General features: G+C 35.4%; 1 protein-coding gene across 4 annotated transcripts in view; it reads right to left on the bottom strand.

The window, feature by feature from the left end:
• Positions 1-25,049, bottom strand: part of LOC118006413 (F-box only protein 4) — a 382,076-nt gene that overhangs the window by 291,811 nt on the left and 65,216 nt on the right. The window lies entirely within an intron of this gene.

Below are 25,049 nucleotides of genomic sequence, written 5' to 3'. Positions count from 1 at the left end.
CACAAAGCTATCAAGAATGAGTTGCCCAAAGCTAAGTAAGTTGTCATCTAAGACTTGGGGTTCTCTTCAAGTTCAGAACTCTTTCAATTCAGCAGGATTCAGATCCTTGCAACTGCAGAACCCAGCATGGTTGCTTCTTCATAGCCTGCAGAAACCCCTGATGGCTGAAGAGTGAGACTAGCCTTTCTCTAGACCTTCTTCCTCCCAAATATTGTCCATACCCAAGACATATCAGACCACATTGGAAAGAAGAAATTATTTACTCACGGTTTAGGTAATTCTCAAAAGGAATTATGGAAAGAAAAAAAATGTAACTGTACTTGCAATAGAAGTAGCTGACCAGCCTGTATCATGTTTTCTTGCTCATACCTGTCTTCTCATTAACCTTTCTAATCCCTTGTTTGTGCTCTCTAGTCTAGTATCTCACTCCCGTCCTGTAGACACTCCAACCTTCCCCACCAAAGAAAGCCATTTAACCCCTCCCAGATCCCTTTTGCTGTATGATAACTTAAGTGCCTTATGTCAGGGCTAGATGCAAACAGAGGCTCCTCAAAGGCTGTTGGTGAATATTTAAACTTCAGTTCATTTTCCCACAATTAATTGTGGTTGGTTTTCTCCATATTTTAGTTAAGAAATAAGCACACTTACCTAAAATATGAGTCAGCAAATCACTTTTCTTTAAAGGGTTACATAGTAAATATTTTGCCTTTGCAGGATATATTGTCTTTATACTGTGTTCTAATAAAATTGTATTTATTAAAACCAGTAATGGGCAAGCATAGTTTACTGACCCCTTATCAAAACATTACTTTCTTTTTTTAGTAACATAGACTAATTTCATATTCTAATATGCCATCTCTCCTGTAGATAAAACTTTGCTCTTATCTTTTGCCCCTACATACCTTCTCAAAATATAAGTAAAATGAAAATAAAGTATTTTCAACAGTAGACTTGTTCAGACCTTGCTAGCATTATGCACCTTATCGCCATGTTCTCTTGTGGACCTGCTCCATCCAACACAATTATAGCAGGCATTACAAAGTGCTGTTGTTTACAAACAGCTTCAACAGGGACCAGCACCACCCCAAAGTGACTCTTGCCCCAGGGAGAGGGAAAGAAACCACACACATCAACTTGACTGTGACCCCAGCAGTGGGCTATGGGCAGACATCCGGTCTGACTAGAGGCCTCTCACACCAATGAAAGCTTCTCAGGAGCAACACAGGGAGAGCACCAATTCAGTGCTACTGAAGCACAGGCAAACACCTGGTCTAACTCGACTGGGATGAGGGTTGACCCAAGGCATTCTCTAACTGGTCCACTAACAACACAGGGACCAAACTCTGCCCACGACAGGCAAAAAGAGATACTGCAGATACTGGACTGAAAGCCAATGCAGCTCAACCACAACAATAAAGAACACAAAACACATATAGGAGACATCCTGAAACACCAGGTTCTGGTGAGCAGGGGACACTGCACTTCAGGGCACTACAGGACCTCTTCTTCATAAGGCCACTACTTTCAAGAGCAGGAGATGTAGCTGACTTTCCTAACACGTAGAAACAGACAAAGAGAGTTAGACAAAATGAAAAGACAGAGAAATAAGTCACAAATGAAAGAATGGGACAAAATCACAGTGAGAGCTAAATGAAATGGAGATAAGTAGTATGTCTGATAGAAAATTTAAAGTAATGGTCATAAAGCTCACTGAACCTGAGAAAAGAGTGAAAGACCTCAGGAGACCCTCAACAAAGAGATAGAAAATATTAAAAAGAACCAATCAGAGATGAAGAAAACAATAAATGAAATTTAAAATACACTAGAGGTAATAAATAGTAGACTAGAAGAAGGAGAATAAAGGGTCAACCTGGAGGACAGAGTAATGGAAAGCAATAAAGCTGAACAGGAGAAAGAAAAAAGAATAAAAAATAAAAATAGATTAAGGGAACTCAGGAATACCATCAAGCATAATAACATTTGCATTATAAAGATCCCAGAAGGAAAAGAGAGAGAAAAGGAAGCAGAAAATTTATTTGAAAAAAAATAATAGCTGAAAACTTCCCAAATCTGGGAAAGGAAAGAAAGCCAGATCCAGGAGACACAGAAAGCCCCCAACAGAATCAACCTAAGGAGTTCCACACCAAGACATATGGTAATTAAAGTGGCAAAAAGGAGGGATAGAGGATTTTAAAAGCAGCAAGAGAAAAGAAAAGAGTTACATACAAGAAAACCCCATAAGGCTCTCAACTGATTTTTCAATAGAAACTTGGTAGGCCAGAAGAAAGTGGCATGATATATTTAAATTGCTGAAAGGAAAAAAACCCTGCAGCCAGAGTACTCTATCCACTAAGACTATCATTCAGAATGGAAAGAGAGATAAAGAGTTCTCCAGACAAACAAAAGTTAGAGGAATTCATCACCACTAAACCAGCCTTACAAGAAATGTTAAGGGAGATCCTTTGAGCAGAAAGGAAAGACCATATACAGGAGTATGAAAAGTAGGAAGCACAAAAGCAGTGAAGTTAATTATATCTATAAAAAGCAGTCAAAGGATTTACAAAATAAAATGATGTGAAGTATGACATATACCTAAAATGTGGGGAGGAGAGGAGCAGAAATTTAGTGCTTTTTAGAATTGGTTCAAACTTGGGACACGGGTGGCTTAGCTGGTTAAGCGCCTGCCATTGGCTCAGGTCATGATCCCAGGACCCTGGGATTGAGTCCCGCACCAGGCTTCTTGCTCAGTGGGGAGCCTGCTTCTTCCTCTGCCTGCCGCTCCCCCTGCTTGTGCTCTCTCCTCTCTCTCTGACAAACAAATAAATAAATAAAATCTTAAAAAAAAAAAGAATAGGTTCAAACTTCAGTGACCATCAACTTAATATAGACTGTTATATGCATAAGATGTTATGTATAAACCTAATGGCAATCACAAATCAAAAACTGGTAATAGATATGCAAAAAATAAAAAGAAAGGAATCCAAATATATTACTAATAAAAGCTAGCAAACCATGAGAGAAGAGCGCAAGAGAAGAAAGGAACAGAGAAGAACTACAAAAACACCCACAAAACAAGTAACAAAATGGCAATAAGTATATACTTATCAATAATTACTTGGAATATTAAAAAAATTATTACTTTGAATTTAAATAGACTAATGCTAATCAAATGACACAAGGTGATGGAATGGATAAAAAAACAAGACTCATCTATATGCTGCCTGCAAGAGACTCATATCAGACCTAAAAACACACGCAGATTGGAAGTGAAGGAATGGAAAAGCATTTCTCATGCAAAGGAAGTGAAAAGAAAGCTGTAGTAGCAATAATGGTATCAGACAAAAGAGACTTTAATACAAAGACTGTAACAAGAGACAAAGAAGGACACTACATAATCATAAAGGGAACAATCCAACAAGAAGATATAACAATTATAAATATTTATGCACTCAACATGGGAGTACCCAGATACATAAAGCATCTAATAACAAACATAAAGAAAGTAATCAATAGTAATACAATAATAATAGAGGACTTTAACATCCCACATACAAGGTCAGACAACTGCCCAAACAAAAGCAACAAGGAAACAGAGGCTTTGAATAACACATTGGGCCAGATGGATCTGGATATATTCAGAATATTCCATCTGAAAACAGCACAATCTTTTGAAGTGCACATGGAACATGCTCCTGAATAGATCACATATTAGGCCACAAAACAAGTCTCAACACATTCAAAAAGATTAAACTAATACCATGCATCTTCTCTGACACAATGCTATGAAGATAGAAATCAACCACAAAAAAAAAAAAAAATCTGGAAAGAACACAAATACATAGAGGATAAATAAATGCTACTAAACAATGAATGGGTCAACCAGGAAATCAAAGAGGAAATAAAAAATATATATGGAGATGAATGAAAATGAAAACACAATGGTCCAAAATCTTTGGGATGCAGCAAAAGCTGTTCTAAGAGGGAAGTTTATAACAATATGGGCCTACCTCAAGAAGCAAGAAAATCTCAAATAAACAACCTAGTCTTACATCTAAATGGCTAGAAAAAGAAGAACAAACAAAACATGAAACCAGTAGAAGGAAGGAAATAATAAAGATAAGAACAGAAATAAATGAAATAAAAACTGAAAAAAAAATAGATCAATGAAACCAGGAGCTGGTTCTTTGAAAATATCAACAAAATTGATAAACCTCTATCCAGACTCCGAGAGAGAGAAAGAGAGAGAAAGAGAGGACTCAAACAAAATCACAAATGAAAGCAGAGAAATAACAATTGACACCACAGAAATACAAAGGATTATAAGAGAATATTATGAAAAACCACATGCCAACAAATTAGGCAATCTGGAAAAAATGGATAAATTCCTAGAAACATATAACCTCCCCAAAACTGAAGCAGGAAGAAATAGGCAACTTGAACAGACTGAGTACATGCAATGAAATTAAATCAGTAATCAAAAGCTGCCAACAAATAAAAGTCCAGGACCAAATGGCTTCACAGGTGAATCCTTCCAGACATTTAAGGAAGAGTTAAAACCTATTCTTCTCAAACTATTCTAAAAAATAGAAATGGAAGAAAAGCTTACAAATTCATTCTATGAGGCTAGCATTAACCTGATACTAAAACCAGATAAAGACACCACAAAAAAAGAACTATAGGCCACAATCTCTGATGAAGAGGTGCAAAAATCCTCAACAAAATACTAGCAAATCAAACCCAACAGTACATTAAAAAAATCATTCACCACGATCAACTGGGATTTATTTTTCAGATGTAAGGGTGGTTCAATATTTGCAAATCAATCAACATGATACATCACATCAACAAGAGGAAGGATGAAAACCATATGATCATTTCAATAGATGCAGAAAATGTATTTGACAAAATACAACATCCATTCATGATAAAAACTCTCAACAAAGAAGGTTTAGAGAGAACATACCTTAACAAAATAAAGTACTATGTTAAATACTTAACATCATAAACCCACAGCTAACATTATACTCAATGGGAAAAAACAGCTTTTTCCTCAAGATCAGAAACAAAACAAGGATGTCCACTCTCACCATTTTTATTCAACATAGTACTGGAAGTACTACAGTAGCTAAAGGAAACAGAAAGGTATTATAATTTCTTCAGCCTTAATCATGTGCCCACCTGTGCCCACCTGTGATTATCGTAGGGAAGAGGTGTACAGGAATTGGAGGAGGGTATTCCCCAAAGGTAACAGAGATGCTAAACAGGCAAAAACAAAACAAAACAAAACAAAAACAAACTGACAGATTCCCCTATAGTAATTAATATCAACCTTTTCCTTGGGTTTTTTAGTTCAAAACATTTGAGGTGTATACTATACCTATATACCACATACACTACCTATGAACTATGAAACTCAATCCTGGTTCAACAATTTCTAGGATGATGTCTGGAGTCTGAAAAGTTCCTTTAGTGACCTTGCTACATGGTCCTAGAAGGTGGGTGCATTCTGTCCTCTTACCCTAATCACTATTATAGGAGGATAAAGCTGGGGAGATTATTCAAATTCAGATAATAGAGGGCATTAAATGTACAGATAAGAAGACTGAATTTTATTGTATTTGTAATTAATACTGGCAGTTACTTGAATATCATCAGAGAAATTAACATTTATACTTCATTTTTTAAAAAATCCAGTATTTGTTAATTACTACTTGCAAAATTCCGAGTCTTTCTCACTTGCTTATGGTCTTCATATAGAGAAACCTAAAACTAGAATATTCAATTAATCTGAGCTTCTCTCTCCTCTCTCATCCACACATTCCCATACCTCTCACATTTTAGCTATCCTATACGTATGACCCAAATCATTCTGGAGAATGTTAGAAGACTGTGTGGTTTTATTCCCTAACGTCTCCTTCCCTAACACCCCCCCATGCTCTTCTTTTGTGTAGGTAAACAGAACAATCTAACTTCACTGAGAAACGCTGAAGCATGTGACTAATCATACGTGTAAGACATGCTGTCAGGGCCAACTGTAGAAGGTTCTGAGGAAGAATTATGATAAACAGGATGTGAGAATAAATCTGATAAAGAAATATGATAAAAACAATGTCACAGTAAACTTGCTAAAGAGTTATGAAATATAGGATATCAAGTTAGTTCAATGTAACTATTGATGCAAATTGAATATCTGCTGACTACTACTGAAAGTAGGATGATATATAACAATTATAGCTTTACTTCCATATAATAGAGCTGAAAATACACTACAGCTTTATAGTCACATGTTGGCTACCAGCATGCATTCAGGGTATCAGCTTTGTTCAATAATAAAATCAGCTAATTCCATATTTGTGGAATTCAGATCTCCATTTTCTTTTTTCCGAAAGGCTACATCTATTTACTTAAAAGTTTCAGTGGGTTCAGGAGTCACCCTAAGAAAGTAAAGGAAGGGCATGTCAGAAGAATGAATTGAAATAGTCTGAAGAACAGAGTGGACCTTGGGTCCCAAGGAATTCATTTAACACTTTGTGTCACTAAGATCATCTAAAAACTAAACAAAAATTCTTTGTTCAGAAAGATGTAGCCGAAGTGTTTCCAAAATTAACCCAGACCCTGAAAGAAACCAAATTGCTAATTGTAGGGTACTGAACACTAAAATACCCATGAGTTTTCTTTAGCTTTTCTTAAAGCCAAATATTCTAGTTTGTCCTTATGAAATAACTGGCTCCCACCATCATCATGAATAATTAGATCAGTATTTTAAAAGTGTAAAATGGATATACCAAAGCATACAGTTTTAACTGGTTTTTGCATCCTGTTTTATTCTTTTTCTACTTGTTCACATTCTGTTTCTTTTGAGATATGTATGTAGATAGATGATAGATAGATATATGATATTAAGTATATGATTAAAATACACACTTTAAAAAATTGCAGAGTACCAAATTTAAAGTTAAAGTTTCCCATCCAATCCCACAAACCCCAATCACTTTCCCTGGAGAAAAATAACTTTTAACTAATTCTGCTTTTGATCTTCTGGTGGTTATCACCACAATTCTAAATGATATGCTTAATCCATGGCTTGGAAAACTGCCTTTATGTTAATGACTCCAAAATTTTTAACTCTAATAATGACTTCTTGACTGAGCTCTGGTCTCATAGACCAGCTGCCCCCTTGCATGCGTAATAAGCCCTACAAACACTTCACCCTTCTAAAATAGAATTGTAGATTCCACTCTACTTCTTAACCCAAACTAAGTCATATCATAGTCTTTCCCATTTCTGTAAATGGCACCATGATCTACTTGAGTGCTCATACTGAAAACCTAGGAGTCATCCCTGATTTTTTCTTTTTCCTCCTACCTCCCTATTTAATCAATAAGCAAGTCATAAAAATGCTCTCTGACCAAAATACATCTTGAATCTTTCCATTTGTATACAACATCCCTGCTCCTCTTACTCCAAGCCACCATTGTTTCCTAACTGAATTGTTAAACCAGGTATTAACTGGTCTCCTTGTTTCAACCCTTGCCCCATTTCAATCCAATTCCTATATAGTTCACCCTTGAACAATGCAGGCATTAGGGGCACCAATTTCCCCCCCCCCAGTCCAAAATCTACATAAAACTTTTTTCTTCCTCATATAACTTTTGACTCCCCCAAAACTTACTTACTAATAGACCACTATTGACCAGAAGCCTTACCAATAATATAAATTATAAAACTAACACATATTTTGTATGTTATATATATTATGTACTATATTCTTAAAATGAAGTAATGTAGAGAAAAGAAAATGTTATTAAGAAAATCACAAGGAATGGGGCACCTTGGTGGCTCAGTCGTTAAGCATCTGCCTTCGGCTCAGGTCATGATCCCAGGGTCCTGGGATCAAGCCCCACATCCAGCTCCTTGCTCAGCAGGAAGCCTGCTTCTCCCTCTCCCACTCCCCCTGCTTGTGTTCCCTCTCTCGCTGTCTCTCTCTCTCTAATAAATAATAAATTTAAGAAATTTAAAAAAAAAGAAAATCACAAGGAAGCGAAAATACAGTACTATATCTATTGAAAAAAATCTCATATAAATGGACTCACAATAGTTCAAACCCATGTTGTTCAAGGGTAAATTGTATAGCAGCCAGATAAGTCTTTAAATTGTGAAGTCAGATTCTATTACTCTTCCTTTTAAAGCCCTTCTACTAAGAATAAAATCAAAATGCCTAATTGTGACCTACAGGTCCCTGCATGATCTGATTATTGCCTGTCTCTCTAACCTCATCTTTTAGAACTCCTATTTGCATCCTATGCTTCAGTTGCACTGGCCTCTATTCTGTCTTTGAGGCACCAACAGGGATTTTCCTGGAATGCTACTCTTCTGGTTTTTGTGTGGCTTCCTTCTCATCCTTGAGGTCTTAGTTTAAAGAAGCAATCCTTGCTGAACCCATCCAACCTCCGTTCCTCTTGCTTTCTCATGCAGGTATTGGAAAGATAAAGACTTCATTTCTCAGCCCCCTTGTAGCTAGGGGAGGCCACACCACACAGTCCTGGCCAAGGAGACATTAGTTTAAACCAGTCTGTTGTCTCTTCTATTTCATCCTTTTTCCCTGGAATGCAGACAGAAAGTTAGCTGTGCAGCAAATTCGTGCTAAGAATGACAAAACAGGAAGAAAGGAAGAAACTTGTTCCTTAATGGCATCAGATCCTGGCACCATATCAATCATGAACTGAAAAACCACACTTCATATTTCATGAGACAAATAACTTCTTTATTGTCTAAGCCACTGTTAATTAAGTTTTCTAGTCATCATAGATAAACATAATCCTTAGTGATACAACAGCCACATTGGTTGCTTTCTATCATGTTACCCTCTTTATTTACTTTGTAACATTTATCTTATACTTTATAACATTTATCTGGATCAGAATTAGTTTGTTTACTAATTTTACTAGCTTATTATATATTTATCCCAGTCAACAAATAAAGGCTGAACGAATGTTAAATAAATCTCAATAACTTACTTTATTGACAATTTCTTTTCACTCTTTGTTATGAAGGGTGAAAATTTAGCTTATCAATCCTCAAATAATTTTGTGATATTACATTTAATTCCTTGTAGTAGTAAACTTTTGGACGTAAATAGTTTTTAAATCACAACTTTTTAGGCACTATATTGACTTTCTATTATCTGAGATGAAGAAATCAGCAATGCTGCATTCTCCCACTATCTCCAAATTCCATGACTTTTACATTGGCAGGATTTAACTTATTCATAATCTTTTCTATACCTAAAATTAAGTCATCCATATTTTGCCTATGGGTTGATTCTACAAATCAGCAGTTTAGAAAATTATTTTTATAGTTATTTTCATTCTAGAACAGAATTACATAGATCAACATGTAGAAACATTGTCCCATGTCACTAGCCTTATTTTTAAATTATAATACATGCTTTTTGAAAACTGCAAAAAATATAGAAGACTATAGAAAATAGTGAAAGTACACATACTTTTTAATAGGGTTTTAATTATTCAGTAGAAGTGGGATTTATATATATATATATATATATATATTTATAGTTCCATTATCTTTTTTTTTTTGGAGTATATGGCTATCTTTCTATCTCTCTGGGTATATATATATTATATTTTCTTTAATCAATGTTTAGCATTCCATATGTATGTTTGAAACAAGTTTTTTACCGCTATTGGAAGATCATTGAAAATGTTTCCTAGCAGTTGCTGTCACATCAGTAAAATGAACACCCAGTATGTTGTATTTGTAAAGGTACCTATGTAAGTGTTTCTGTAGGATACATTTCTTTATCAAAAGATAGGTGCATTATATATTTTAATAGATATAATAGAAACTTACCCAGTAAAACTTCTGGACCACTGCTGTCCAATAAAATATAATGTAATCTAAATATGTAACTTTAAATTTTCTAGTAACCATAAAGAGGAAAAGGAAAAAGATAAAATTAATTTTCAACATATATTTAATTTAATCCACTATGCCTGAAATATAATTTCAGCATGTAACCAAGATAAATTATCAATGAGATATTTTACATTCTTTTTATCATACTAAGTCTTCAAAATCTAGTACCTATTTTACACTTGCAGTACATCTGAGTTCAAATGCTAAATTTTGTTAGATATTTGATTTATATTTAAATTTCACAAATATATAGTTGTAAATAGATTTACATAACCAAATTGCTCTAAATATACTTAAAAGTTTTCCATGAACTGAGTATTAGTTTTTAAATTTAACTTTAATTTATATTTAGTTAAGTAAGAAATTCAGTTCTGTTACACTAATCTCATTTCGAGCACTTAATAGCCAAGTGTAGTTAATGGCTTTAGTATTAGCACAAATGTAAATTAACCAGATTAACCAAAGCTTTCTATTCTCTCTGTTCACCAAACTGATTAACAAAAAGCTGAATATTTACAGCTAGGAAGCTACCCTTTGGTAGCGCTAACAACAGCATTTTCCTACCAGTTGAGTTTTATATTTACAAAGATGAAGTTGCATTGTTATGAAATATGGTTCATCTCTTTGTTTTTGTTATTGTAATTGTGCAATTTGATCAACATTACAAAACACTAATGAAAAATGAATTCCTTGCCTTGGAAAAACTTAATAAAGGAACATTTTCTTAATAAAAATCTATTGATTTTGAAGTTGGCAAGATGACTGTAAATGTTTGGGAAAACACTAAAAATATAGAATTCTGTACTCCTTTTGCTTGGTAAATTTCTTTAGGACAGAAACTGGAAATAATAGACAATTTGGAGATCCTTTGAGATAATTTTCCTCCTTTTAACTGTTCAAGTAATTGCATCTAGAGATTTACTAATACTTTATTTCTATGCTTTCATGTTATTCCCTTAATGCACTGTTGAGTTTAATTTCTTAATATTTTATCACTACTTTTGTACTTATTTGTATTTTTATTTTTCCATGCCTGATTTCTAGTATCCAGTGCCTGCCCTGAAGCCATTTGCATAGTTTTAAGAATTGCATAATGTAAGGCCCCATGTCAGATGGAAGCGATGATGACAAACAGTGTTCTTCTCAGGCAATTGCTTCAATTTCCCTCAGACATATATGGCATAGCTACTCTTAGTTTCTAGTGGATAAAAATAAATCAGAATAAACTGGTTCTTTACTTGGTGAATGGGAAGATCCTAAATCACTTTCTTCCTGTCTCCCAATGTGAACTAGAAATAAAAGGCACATTTTCTTTTGTTCTTTCTATTGCCTGAAGTGTAGAGAAAATGAGTAGTATCATTTGAAATACTGTCTAAATAATGCTGCTTAATCAATTTTCTGCTTTAATTTCATATCACTCTCTTTAGCAGTTCAATGCTTTGGGCTGCAAATATAACAGATTTCCTGACTACCACTACAGAAATATAAAGACCTTTATTTCAACAAAGAGGATCTGATAAAAAAAAAAAAAAGAAAGAAAAAGTTTGCACCATTGGTAGATAGAATTGAAAAAGGAGTGTCATGATTTAGTACTAGAATGAAACATACATTTCTTCCCTTGTTATCTTTTTTCAAATATAACAGCCATTACAACAAAATACTAAAATAATCTGACTTTACAACCAGATCATTAATATTTTGTATCATAAAATGTTTTAAAAAGAACTTTTTAAAAAGTTGCATGCTCAATTTTTTTTTTTTAATTTGAGAGAGAGAGAGAGAAACAGCATGAGAGGGGAAAGGGTCAGAGGGAGAAGCAGGCTCCCCGCCGAGCAGGGAGCCCGATGTGGGACTCGATCCCAGGACTCCGGGACCATGACCTGAGCCGAAGGCAGTTGCTTAACCAACTGAGCCACCCAGGCGCCCGCATGCTCAATTTTTATTTCTTAAAATATTATGCATTAATAACAGTTTAATATATTAGTAAGAACACAGTGTTTCTGTTTCACTAATAAAAGAAAATTAAAAAATTATTAATCTAAAATTATAAAAAAGAAGTCCCTATACAGGTGATTGAAAGGTTGGTTTGTGGTTTGTTTATGCCAAGAAGGACCCAGGCCTTTTTAGTTTTCTACTCTGCTATCCTTGTGCTACAGCTCTGTCTCTTCTCACTGTTGCAATATGACTGTTAAAGTTTCAAGCATCCTGCAATTCTGTAACAGCATCCTCAGAAGAAAAGATAAAGATGGAGGGAAATAGAGCTTTCTTCCTAGATCTCTCTCTTTTTATCAGAAGGGATCATCTTCTGCAGAATTCCCAATAGATTTCTCTTTGTATCTCATTGCTCAGAACTGGGTTATATGCTTCCTCTGGCTGCAAGAGACTTTAAGAAAGTGATTATCTCTTTTGCAGGCTCTAGCTGCATGTGGGCATAAAAAGGGGGATTTAGTGGGAAGGGATTGGGAATGGCTAATAGTTAAACACTACCTGCTCACTGTTCTATTTTTCTTTTAATTAATTAAAGTTTGTTTTTTTTTTTTTTTTCTATTTTTCCCTTATGCTTATCCAAGTTCATATCAGTTCTCCCTTCACAGGACTTAGTATTTCTATCCAAACATACTTTTAATGTTTTTCTTGATTCATTGAGTGTATCCCAGGCAGTCCCTTTTAACTTGCTTGGCTTTCTTTTGTGCCATCTCTTTGAGGGCAAGTCTCAGCCTCTGTTTCTCTCTCTCTTTTTTTTTAATTTTTATTTTTATTTATCAGTCTCTGTTTCTAATATAGACACTAGGTGGTCACCACATTCCAAATAGTTTATCACACTTGAGATATTTGCAGTCACTTGCTTTAAAACACAATCTCATGAAATCAGACTCTCCATTCTCCTTATTTCAAAAACACACTTTAGTGCTCATGTTTCCATGGCATACGTTTTCCCCTGGCAATATCATATTAATCAAATTCCCTCATACCATTCACCTGCCAGAGTAGAAAGACTCGAGGTCTGAATCTTCTTTTCAGCCTCTGACTATAGTAGAATTGACATCAGGAGAGTGCCATATTACCACATTCATGCTTAGATGAAAGAGATTCATTTGGAAACTAAGCTTGGATTTAGACAAATATGGGTGTATCTGATAAATTGTGTCACCAGCCTGAAGGCATGGGTTGATTTGAGTATAGAGAAAAAGGCAAAGGTGACTCCACCACAAAATCACTCTCAAATGAACAACTCTAACATGATCTGTATGTGCCAAAGGCCAACTCTTCTCAGGATTAATTTCCATGTAGAATACAATATTTTAAAGGAAAAATGATAAAAATATGACAGTTTGAAGCCCCCTCCATAAACACACACAATTAATCTCAACGGTATTCTCAACAATTACTTAGAACTTAGGCCAACAAAAGACTTTTTCAGAAAGGAAATTTATTACTGACTTTATGACATTGTTTATTGTTACTGTGCATGGTGATAATAAAAATAAGGCAATTTTTAGTCAGTTTTATTCCTATTTCTAAATTTTCTACAGATAATGCTCCCCTCTCTCTGCCCATTGCCTGTACTTGGAGCTGATCATGACTACTACCCCATCTTTTGTATGCCACTAGGGGAAACAAAGACATTTGTATGTTCACATTGTGCCAAGAATTGTCTCAGTGTTTTATATATATCACAGGCAGATATTCCCTGACTTATGGATGAAAAAAATTAAGAATAAGAAAAGTTAAATAAAGTTTGTGAAGTAATTAGAAAAATCCAGAATAAGTCAGATCCACCAGGTTCCAAAACTCATGCTCTCTAATGGATACCAACTAGCTTATAAGGGGTCATAGATTCTAGTCCCAAACCTCCTGTTCCTGATCTGAAACAGAGCAGGCTTGGGTGAACTGATTTCTATGATCTCTTTTAGCTAAAAAATTGAACTTTCTCTTTGGGTGCTCTCTATGGGTCAGCCATTGAGGTAAGCATTTTACATATGTTATTTATTTAAAAACAAAAACTAAAAAACTTAGTAAAGTAGGGGAGGAAACTAAGATGCAGAGAGGTTAGATAACATGCTGAGGGAACTCTAGAGTTAGCGAATGGTGGAGCTGAGATTTAAATTCAGACCTATCTGGTTCATGAGGACACATACTTAATCTAAAATGCCTATTGCTTTAAAGAAATTGTTCTCAATTAGAGATGTATGTCAGAATATGTAGAGTGAAAGGGTGGAATTTTTAAAAGCATATTGAACATTATAAATTATTTTATATTCACATTTCATAATTATATTTTATAGGACAAATTTCTGGATATCATTCTCACCTGTTACATTCATAGATAAGGGAAATGTCAACATATGTAGAATCAGAAGCTGGAGAGGGATATAAGTTTGAGTCTTTCCAGAATTTTAAAAATCACAGTGAATATATCAAAAGTTCCAGGCCTGAGCATGAAGAAGTGAGGACACAGAAGCAGAGTGAGAGTAATGTGGAGAACATTCTTCACTAAATGTTTTTCCTGAGGATTGAAACCACACTTGCCTCAGCCAAGTAAAATTTTTATCCTTCTAAAGACACTGACAGTCTTGATATTTTTGTCTTTCTTGTAATTCCATCTGGTTATCCTATAATATGGTTAGACTACAGGAGTAAAAAGACAGTTACATACCCTATCTTCATGGAGCAAATGGTCTTACATGTAGGAAAGCTTATAGACCAAACTCAGATTCTTACCTTCTTTCTGCAGCTGAGTGGAATGTCATTAGCAAGTATGGAACTCACAGAGAATTTCCTTGCTGATGTGCAGCCCTGGCCAGAAGCCATGTCAGCTTTTTTCATCTCTGGGGAAAAGCTGGCAAATGCAAGTTGCCAAAGCTAAATTTTACCTACTTCAAGTTTTGCCAGGAAACAGCCCTGTTTGCTCCCAATTCAACACAAGCTCATAAAATCTATTTCTGTCCTGTGGCACTTGAGTATGTGCAGCTTATTGGCAATTTGTCTGGACTAGTTGGACAAATAAAGGTGAGAATAGAGAGGAAAGGACAGATTCAAGGATCATTATGAAGGAAAAATTGAGTGTTTGGTGAATGACTGGATGTGGACACCAAGGGGGAAAAAAAGGATTCAAAGCAGGATCGACTTTTTAGCCTGGGTGGTTTGAGAATGGTTATCACTCAGTAGAAATATCAGCTAACAAGACAATTTGAGATGTACTTTAGATAAACTGATAAGGACACCTACATGGAAACATGAAAAGAAATATGTTCAACATCACCAAATTAGGGTAAAAAATGACATTCATGCTCCTTTTAATATTTGAATAAAAGTCTACATAGTCTTCTCTCCCCCCACCATCTTGAATCCTATAATAAACCACTCAGTCTCACATGTGATTCTAGATACTTATGGAGAAAAACTGGAAAACTAGGCAACCCATAGGGTTTCTGTTCTTTGCTTCTCCTACCTAACATTACTGAGAGCTGCTTTATAATAAGCACCATTATGAGTCTTTCACAGGTATTTGTATATTTAATCTTCACAACAAACCTATGAGAAGGAGCTATCATCATGCCCATTTTGCTTATGAAGACACTGAAGTCCGGAGCCAGGAGTTACACACAACCTATCTACATTTAGAGACCTTGTCCTTCCTCTTCCCTTGTACCCTGCTGCCTCTATCCTCATGGACAGCTCTGGCACCTGGTGATGCTGCTGGGAACAAGCAATACAGCAACCTGTCACAATCCTTGTTCCCTGCTGGGAGTTCAGTGGTGACCTAAGGCTTGCCTGATCCCCAGTGCAGAATAGTAGAAACCCAACACAGTCCTGGCAGCCCAAATTCATACTGACTAGGGCATTCATTGTCACGAAATTTAGGGTCCCAGAACCTATGTGAGTCCCAACTCAATGAAGATAAGATTTTCCACTCCTACTGGAAAAACATGTTTCTCAGAGTATGCCTCTGCATCCAGTCTGGGTATCAGCTGGATGTTACAGCTCTTTAGCAACATAAATTTTTTCAGTATGCACACACACACACACACACACTCACACATGCCTATTCTCAAGAGGCATCTATACTGCCAGGGTTTCCAGGCTTCTCCCAGGACAACATAGGCCCTGGAGTTGTGCCCAGACCTCTTTGGAAACCTGGTGTCTAATTCTCGCATTTGCTCTTGGTTAGGGTGTCTAAATCCATGAGTTCTAATAATGTTGAACTTCAAGGAAAAAGCAATCTAATGTCTCCATATCTTTGCTCCCAAGGTCCTCCTGTCTCTTATGTAAATTTACTCACCTTCCTGAATTTCCTTCAATTTATTTTAAGCTTGGCATATTAAGTAATTTGAGAAAGGATGATATTTGTTCCTAGAACAAAAAGTAGCTAATTGTTTCACATTCACATAAAATACATACATAAAAGAAAACATTCAAGTGATTCTTCCCAAATCAAAGGTCCACCCACAGGTAAAAGAAACCATTGACAAATTTGACATGATCATTTCTTTAATTAACAAATAATTCTTAAAATCTTCCCTTGTTGCATACATCCTACCTAGGAATGGAACTTAAGAGGTGAGAGTGTGCCAGCACAGCTTATCAGGAAATTCTTCCTTAGAATTAACCTAAATCCATGAATCATATAGTTTATTATAATGAATATCAACTAGAATCATCTAGAATAGATGGGAGTATGAAGATGAAGATATTATTCCAGACATCAAGAAGCACTGTGTCACGCCAATTAGAATGGTTATTATTACAAAAATTAAGAAAAAAGTAACAAGTGTTGGCAAGGGTGTAGTAAAATTGGAACCCTTTTGTATTGCTGCAGAGATATATAATGGTACAGCCACTGTGGAAAACAGTATGGCCAGTTCCTCAAATAATTAAAAATGACTTACCATATGGCCCAGGAACTCTACTTCTTGATATATACCCAAGTGAATTGAAACAGGGACTTGAACAGAAATTTATATGCCTATGTTCTTATTCACAATAGCCAAAAGGTAGAAGCAACCCAAGTGTCCATCAGCAGATAAGGGATAAACAAAATGTGGTATATATATATATACAATGGAATATTAACCAGCCTTAAAAAGGAAGGAAATTCTGACATACAACAAAATGGATGAACCTTAAAGACATTATGCTAAATTAAATAAGCTAGGCACGAAAGGACAAATATTGCATGACCCCACTTATATGAAGTACCTAAGAGTAGTCAAATTCATAGACATAGAAAGAATGGTGGTTGCCAGGGGATGGGAGGGGGAAGGAGTTGGGAGTGAGGAGTTATTGTTTAATGGATCTGGGGCTTCAGTTTGGGAAGATGAAGAGTTCTGTGGAGGGTGGAGGTGATGATAGCCCTATAATATGAATGTTACGTATATTTTGCCACAATTTTAAAATTTTAATTTTAATTTTAATTTAAAAAAAACACCACTTTTAGTCTGGTGTGGGAGAAAGACTGATAAACAAGCAATTACATAACAGTCAGTGAGAGCTAAGACAGTGATATGCAGCATCTGTACTGCATCCTGAATTCAGAGTCTACGTGCTAAACAGTTTCCACAAGTAGCCCTTTTATTTAAAGTCAGAAGATAAAGAGGAGGGTGTTCTCATTTTGAAGTGTTAACTGTTGAGCTCCATTCTGTCCACTATGACTCAGTCACTGGACCCCTAGTCCTGGCAGTTCAAAATCAGAGAACAAAGGTAACAAATTCTTGGCTTTCAAGTTCCAAAGCCACAGAAAAAAGAGGGACAGAAAATATTTAGAAGACTCAAGTCCCCTCCCCAGCACACATACACAAATTCCCAAACTAGGTAAAGATTCCAAAGGATGGAGGATAGAAAAAAAGAAATTACTCTACTGGAATTGGAGTTTAGACACTAAACAATTTGCCTGGGCAATTCTCTGGGACATAGAGAGCCAGGGAGCAACTGGGAGCAGAATCAGTGACTGTATCATGTTTTTGGTGCTCAGAGACATTTTAGTCTGCATGTACTGAGAACTAAGTGCACAACATCTGCTCTGAAGCACTGCCTTAGTTGCCCTTCTCACTAATGATAGACAGCAGGGGATTCCAGCAGGAATGATTCCTATGTGCTTTCAAAACTTGCTCAACCCCCATCCTATCTGCCCTATATAATCTCCCTTTCAATAGCTTAGGACCCTTGTATCTCCCCGAAAGAAAGGGTAGAGCTCTGAGTAACCAATAGTGATACAGGAAGGGGAAGGAAAGAAAACCTGACCTAGGACATGATAGGTGGAATAAGCTCAAGATCTCCCATCCACCTGGAAGAATGTTGGAACAGAGATCAGTTTAGTTTTGTAGGCATTATAACATAATTAGAAAGCTTAAAATGTTAAAAGCAAAAAGTCTGAGTACCGCACATTAGAAATTTGAGTAGATATTCTGTGGAGAATTTTTTAGAAAAAATGTAACAATACTAATGTTTAAACAATGAAATCCATACTAGGGCTCTTTTGGACAGGAAGACGAAAAGAGACCCATCTACAACAAAGCAATGTCATCAGGACCATACTCTTGATTCCTAAAAGACTCTTAGTTAGATACACCTATAGATATAAAGCACAAAGTCCCAGGACACAGCAAAGTAGGGGTCACAGTTAGGAGCATCAGGGGGTTGGAAGAAATCAAGAGAAATTACTGGGGCCCAGAGGTCTGGAAAGGGATCCAGCCCTGACCACACTGCATTATCAAAACAAATCCCCTGAAAAGATTTTCAAACCATCTGCCCAAATATACTCTTGTAGCTCTAGTTACAGACTTGACTCCTCTGGGATCAAGAGGGAAAATAGAAAGAAACCAAACTGATATGTCTAGACCCTAAAATCTCCAAACAAGGGTCAGTAATGCATCTTTGATAGGCCTATGTCAATACATTGCTCTTCATTAAAAGAGGTCAGCTGAATGCAAGATAATGGAACTCCCATGACCTATCAACTTTGTTGCATCATTAACTGAAATTACTCCTAAGCCAAATGTGACCAATTTCTTTCTTATTATTCACACAGTACCCAATAGATTCCAGCTTCTTGGAATTCTAAATCTCTTAGCAATAATTTAACAGTAATTCCACAATGTCTCATTGTTCTCTAGCGAGAATCATCTCCGTGTGATTCTTCCCAAGTCCATTATTCATACTTTTCCTTTCCTTCTGGCTCTTTCCTTTCCCCATGGCAACTCCAAATTATTAACTTTTTCATGGTACCAAATACAGGCAAATGGCTAGAAATGGAAAACTGTCTTGTGTGGATCTTGCTTCCTGTGTAAATACTTACCATAGAGTAGACTTCTATTACAACCCAATTCTAGAAATAGTTGATTCCATTCAACCAGGGACTTGTTATTTAAGTGTAAAAAGATAAAATACTATATAGTTTTGAAATAATGTTTAAGTATTAATGCCTAGTGAGTTAGATCACCTAAGAATCATTTCACTAGCTCCAGGTGAAAATGAATGTTGCATTAAAATTATTTGCATTGCCCACCTATGAAAGCTTGATAGATAAAGCAAGTGACTAGGGACTCACTTGACCTATGAATGTTTGCAATATAAAAATTTTCTCTCAGGTATAACACTTATCCATGGATTATATTCAGTTAGTAAATAGCTATTGAATACCGCATCTAAGAAATAAAAAAAAATAATACAGATTTCTGCCCCTGAGGAGTTTGCAAATTTATAATCTTGGGGTTAGATAATACTTTTAAGTAATCTTAATACAAACCAGTTGAAGCTCTTTATAGGTCACAAGATGTTAGAATCTAAAGTCAATTCCTAGGTAGTTAAAAAAAATGTAGTCAAAAATACCGTGAAAATCTCTTAAATTATCCATAATGTACAATATATATATGTACATATATATCTTAACTTATAGTGTTTTTAAATACATAATGTACACTTTTTTTTTTTAAGATTTTTTTTTTATTTATTTGAGACAGAGAGAATGAGAGAGAGAGCACATGAGAGGGGGGAGGGTCAGAGGCAGAAGCAGGCTCCCTGCCGAGCCGGGAGCCCGATGCGGGACTCGATCCCAGGACTCCAGGATCATGACCTGAGCCGAAGGCAGTCGCTTAACCAACTGAGCCACCCAGGCGCCCCATAATGTACACTTTAATATGAAATATAATAAAGAAGAAACATGGAAAAGTTGTTTAGATTGTAGCATGTTACACATGTTATTTCATATAAAGTAACTGCTATTTGGTTTAAGTGTTTATACCCTAATATAATTTCTTGCTTATACATAGGCATTTATTTATATTATAGCAACATTTTAGAAAATTGCTTGGGGGGCTTTGGCATGATATAAAACACATTACAATTTTTCTTCTTTATTATAATGGGAAATAAATTCCTGATTAGCAATTTCATTCAGAGCTTCTGAGTTTTAGAAATTGTTTCCAGACATTAAATACAAATGCCAGTATTTCTCAATGGAAAAATGATAGAAGGGTAGCAATTGAAATCTGATTTCATAAACTTGATTTCATGAAAACTCAGAGCGGTGCTTCAGGCTAAGGTATGCAAAAATACAAAAGTGCCAAACATCTGGAACATAGTTACATGTAGCACTTGATATGCATAGAGAAGCAGGCCTTCACCAGGAAAATTTTAGATCACAGAGTGTTTTGGGTTCCAGGCTATGAGGTTGAGAATTTACTGATAGGTAACAGAAGGTCTCATTTATATTTTTTATATATTGATTTTTTTTTTTAAATGAGGAATCCAAAAACACCTTTGGGTGATAGAAGAGGAGGGTTAACACTAGAAACAATTTGGCCAATCTGGTTTCTTTGGAACAAAATGGGTTAAAGTCAGTTTAAATCCACAAGTGCCCCCTACTGATGAGGAAAAGATGACAGCACAGAGGGAATATTTGATCAATTCCTCTGCAGCTGGAATAACCAGGGATGAAATACTTTTCCTTAGAATGAAATAATAAAAATATCCTCAAGCAAAGTTCTCCAACAGTTGAGAGCCTTATTCTCCAAAAAACAGCCAATATTCAATAAAAGTTCAGATGGAGTGCTGAGACCAAGAGGAGAGATTTCTTCTCTAGTTGTTAGAGATAATCAGTTCAGTGATTCAGTAACTTGTGGAGAAAGGAAAAGTATAAATCTTCATTTTAAACACCTTCAAAAATCTGAAAATAGTTTGGAAACGCATTTATAGCTTTCAAGAAAAGTCAAGTTGAAAGCATTATATGAGACTGCAGCTCAAAATATCTCTTAGGTGCTGTCTAGCACCATCATAAAGTATACTTAGGCGACAAATAAAGTTTATAATTTAAATCTTGAACAGGAGAAATAAGGCAAGACTCTGTTCTACTTCCTTGGAAAGAGCATCATTATTATACTACATCAGAAGATGGGCCCTCTATAGCATCCCTCATGTTCTCCTGCTGTGTCTCTTCTTACAGTGCCTTCCTCTTTCTTTATCCTTAATCACTTTTCTCTAGAAGTGATAAGAGACATAAGTGGTCCAACATTTAGGGCAGAAGAAGTGAGACAGAAGCATTTCCTTCTCCCCCCTTGCACCAAATTCTCATCAATTGCTTTTGGCAATTTGGTAGCCAGTTTTGAAAATACCCAGCTCTATGCTCACTTAGATAAATTAATGCCTCTGTGCCTCAGTGTCCATATCTATAAGATGAAGAGGATGGAATACATGGTCGTTAATATCCCTTCCAACTGTAAATTCAAGAGCCCTACTTAGAATTGTGGAACTCAAGAGCCAACTCCTAGAAACCTTTCTTTTTTCTTCAACAGAAGAAAAATACTGAACTGGAATGAAGATTTTTGACTACTTATGGTTATTTCTATTCCATTTTAATTTCTTCTTATTTGAGTCTGAAAAACCAGCCTACAATTTCAGAGACAGATGGAGATTTAAATTTACATGAGTGACCCATTTTCTAAAATCAAATAATTTTTTTCTGGTCCTAATAATATTTAAACATATATGTGTGACTTTTATGGTCTTATATATTCAAGAATTTTTGCTATTTTTGTTGATTATTTGATTCAGTTTTATACATATTATTTTCAAATTTTCAGCTTTTTATAAAAATTTTAGCTCTCTTAAAAAGAAGGAATTCTCTTTACTTCTCAAAGATCCTTGTCATTGTATTTCTACTCTATTCACTTCTAAAAAATTACCCATTTGTTCTCACACATATTTTTTGTTTTTTCTTTTGTCTCTTACTTAAAAACAATAAGTTTACTGATTGTGAAATTTAAATTTGCCAAAGATATTAAAATAAAATTCTTTAATTAAAACAAAAAGGCTTCAGCAAGCATGACTGCTGCAAATCTATAAGAATGTTTTATATGATCTGGGTATAGACTGGTAGGGGCATTAGAGTAAAGAAATAGGTGATAAAACAGCCTTCAACTGACCATTTCATAAGCAGGTATTTGTAGAAATATAGAAAGCCAAATCACAAGCAATTGTGGTAAAAGCTAGATTGATGGCAAAATGCTCAGCTATTGTTTTTGCCACCTCAGCCCATGTAGTTTGAAGCCCATGTAGTTTGCCAAATCTGGCCAATTAAAGCACCGCCTCATTCAGGCCACAGAGGTTGGTACCAGAATGGGCCTGTGACCCAAAACAAAATGAAATATTAAGTCTATCCTTGTCTCAACTCCAAAATATTTCTAATCCTATTATTATTTAAGTTCCTTGAAGTTGTGGCTATTTTTTTTCTCCTTTGAAAGAACAACGATATTACCTGTTCAATTTATCTCATAAAATTCTTCTAAGATGAAATGAGTTAAATACAACTTATGAAATGTTTCTAAGCAGGATATTATAAAAGCATAGGCAATTATGACATGCATAATTGAAACCCTAAAATACATATCTTACATGTATCATGCTATTATAAAAATAAGATGTAAATGTGCTTTGGAAAGCAAAATGCAATATATAAACACAAGGTGATGGTGATAACAATATAGCAGGTTTGCTATTAAGCATCAGGGCATGAGTTCACTGAAACTGGGAATAAACTCATATTATCTGAGCCCATTCAACCATTTATTTTTCAAGGATTTATTGAACACACTATGTGCCAGGTGCATTCATTGGGGTCACACAAAGGCTATACTGGATATATATATATATCCAATATATATTACACATACACACACACACACACATATGTATCAAGAAAAAATGTTATTTAACATACACAATTCTCCCATCACACATACACAAAAGTAAACAATATCTAAAGGACTACAGCTGTTTCTGCCTTCCAAGGAAATTAATCATATCAGGGGAAAAAACCCTTGAATAAATATCTGAGTTGGGCAATTATTAAGGAAAATGTTTTCATTTGAAGTGTTTATTTTTTTTTATTAATTTCAATTAGCCAACATATAGTACATCATTAGTTCTTTTTTTCTATTTTTTTATTTTATTTTATTATGTTATGTTAATCACCATACATTACATTATTAGTTTCTGATGTAGTGTTCCATGATTCAATGTTTGTGTATAACACCCAGTGCTCCATGCAGAACGTGCCCTCTTAAATATCCATCACCAGGCTAACCCATCCCCCCACCCCCTCCCCTCTAGAACCCTCAGTTTGTTTCTCAGAGTCCATAGTCTCTCGTGGTTCATCTCCCCCACCGATTCCCCCCCTTCATTTCTCCCTTCCTACTATCTTCTTCTTTTTTTTTTTTTTTTTTAATATATAACGTATTATTTGTTTCAGAGGTACAGGTCTGTGATTCAACAGTCTTACACAATTCACAGCGCTCACCATAGCACATACCCTCCCCAATGTCTATCACCCAGCCACCCCACACCAGTCAGAATGGCTAAAATTAACAAGTCAGGAAATGACAGATGTTGGCGGGGATGCGGAGAGAGGGGAACCCTCCTACACTGTTGGTGGGAATGCAGGCTGGTGCAGCCACTCTGGAAAACAGTATGGAGGTTCCTCAAAAAGTTGAAAATAGAGCTACCATACGACCTAGCAATTACACTACTGGGTATTTACCCCAAAGATACAAATGTAGGGATCAAAAGGACTACGTGCACCCCGATGTTTATAGCAGCAATGTCCACAATAGCCAAACTATGGAAAGAGCCAAGATGTCCATCAATAGAAGAATGGATAAAGAAGATGTAAGTAAATTCAAAAACTCTCCCATGGCTCAAGAGTAGTCAAAATAACAAATTTTTATCTAAATACCTACATTATTTCTTTTTCTATCATTATATTATTTCTTTTTCTATCACTGCTAGCCATCAAAATGTCACACTCAAATATATCCATCCCTTTTGCCACTTATTGTCATCTAAAAAGTCTAGAGTTTGTGAGATTATGATTGTTACCATGGTAATGAACTGCGATATCAAACTCTATTCATAAATCATCCGTAAGTAAAGCAAACAAAAAAATGAGACTTGATAAACACTGAGAGTTTCTTTTACTTAAAATAGAATCAATATTTAATAATAATAATAATGTGTGCAAAAATTAAATTCAAGATTTACTGCATGCCTACTATATACCAGGCTTTGTACCACTTTCTGGTGATACAGAAACAAATGATATCAGTTTAGAGTCATTGGCACAGATTACTTTTTCAGCAGTTTGTTCTTTATCTAAGGCCATGGTTGGGTTTGCCACTATCTTGTTTTGATGTGTGAGCTAATAAACTAAAAATATAGGATACAACCAAACAGTCATTCATCCTTAAAAATAATGCTATTAAATAATACTTAAGGGCTACCTGGGTGGCTCATTCAGTTAAGCATCTGCCTTCGGCTCAGGTCATGATCCCAGAGTCCTGGGATCAAGCCCCCACTTGGGCTGCGCACTCAGTGGGGAGACTGCTTGAGATTTTCTCTCTCTCTCTCCTTCTGCCCCTCCCCGTGCTTGTATTCTCTCTCTCTCAAATAAATAAACAAAATCTTAAAAATAATAATAATACCTAAATCCATTAAAAATTTTTCATAATGTATTTTTACATTTAAAAAACAGGTTATAAAATAGTGCTGATAGTGTGATTATGATTTTCTTCTTTCAATTTTATTGTGTTCACAAGACATGATTCAGAGTTGAAGAATGCATT

Source organism: Mirounga leonina, unplaced genomic scaffold, assembly GCF_011800145.1.
Source record: "Mirounga leonina isolate KUSES-001 unplaced genomic scaffold, KU_Mleo_1.0 Mir_96, whole genome shotgun sequence".
In the NCBI taxonomy this organism is placed as follows: domain Eukaryota; kingdom Metazoa; phylum Chordata; class Mammalia; order Carnivora; family Phocidae; genus Mirounga; species Mirounga leonina.
Note: the sequence above shows the minus strand (reverse complement) of the source record. Positions and strands in the feature narration are given on the sequence as shown.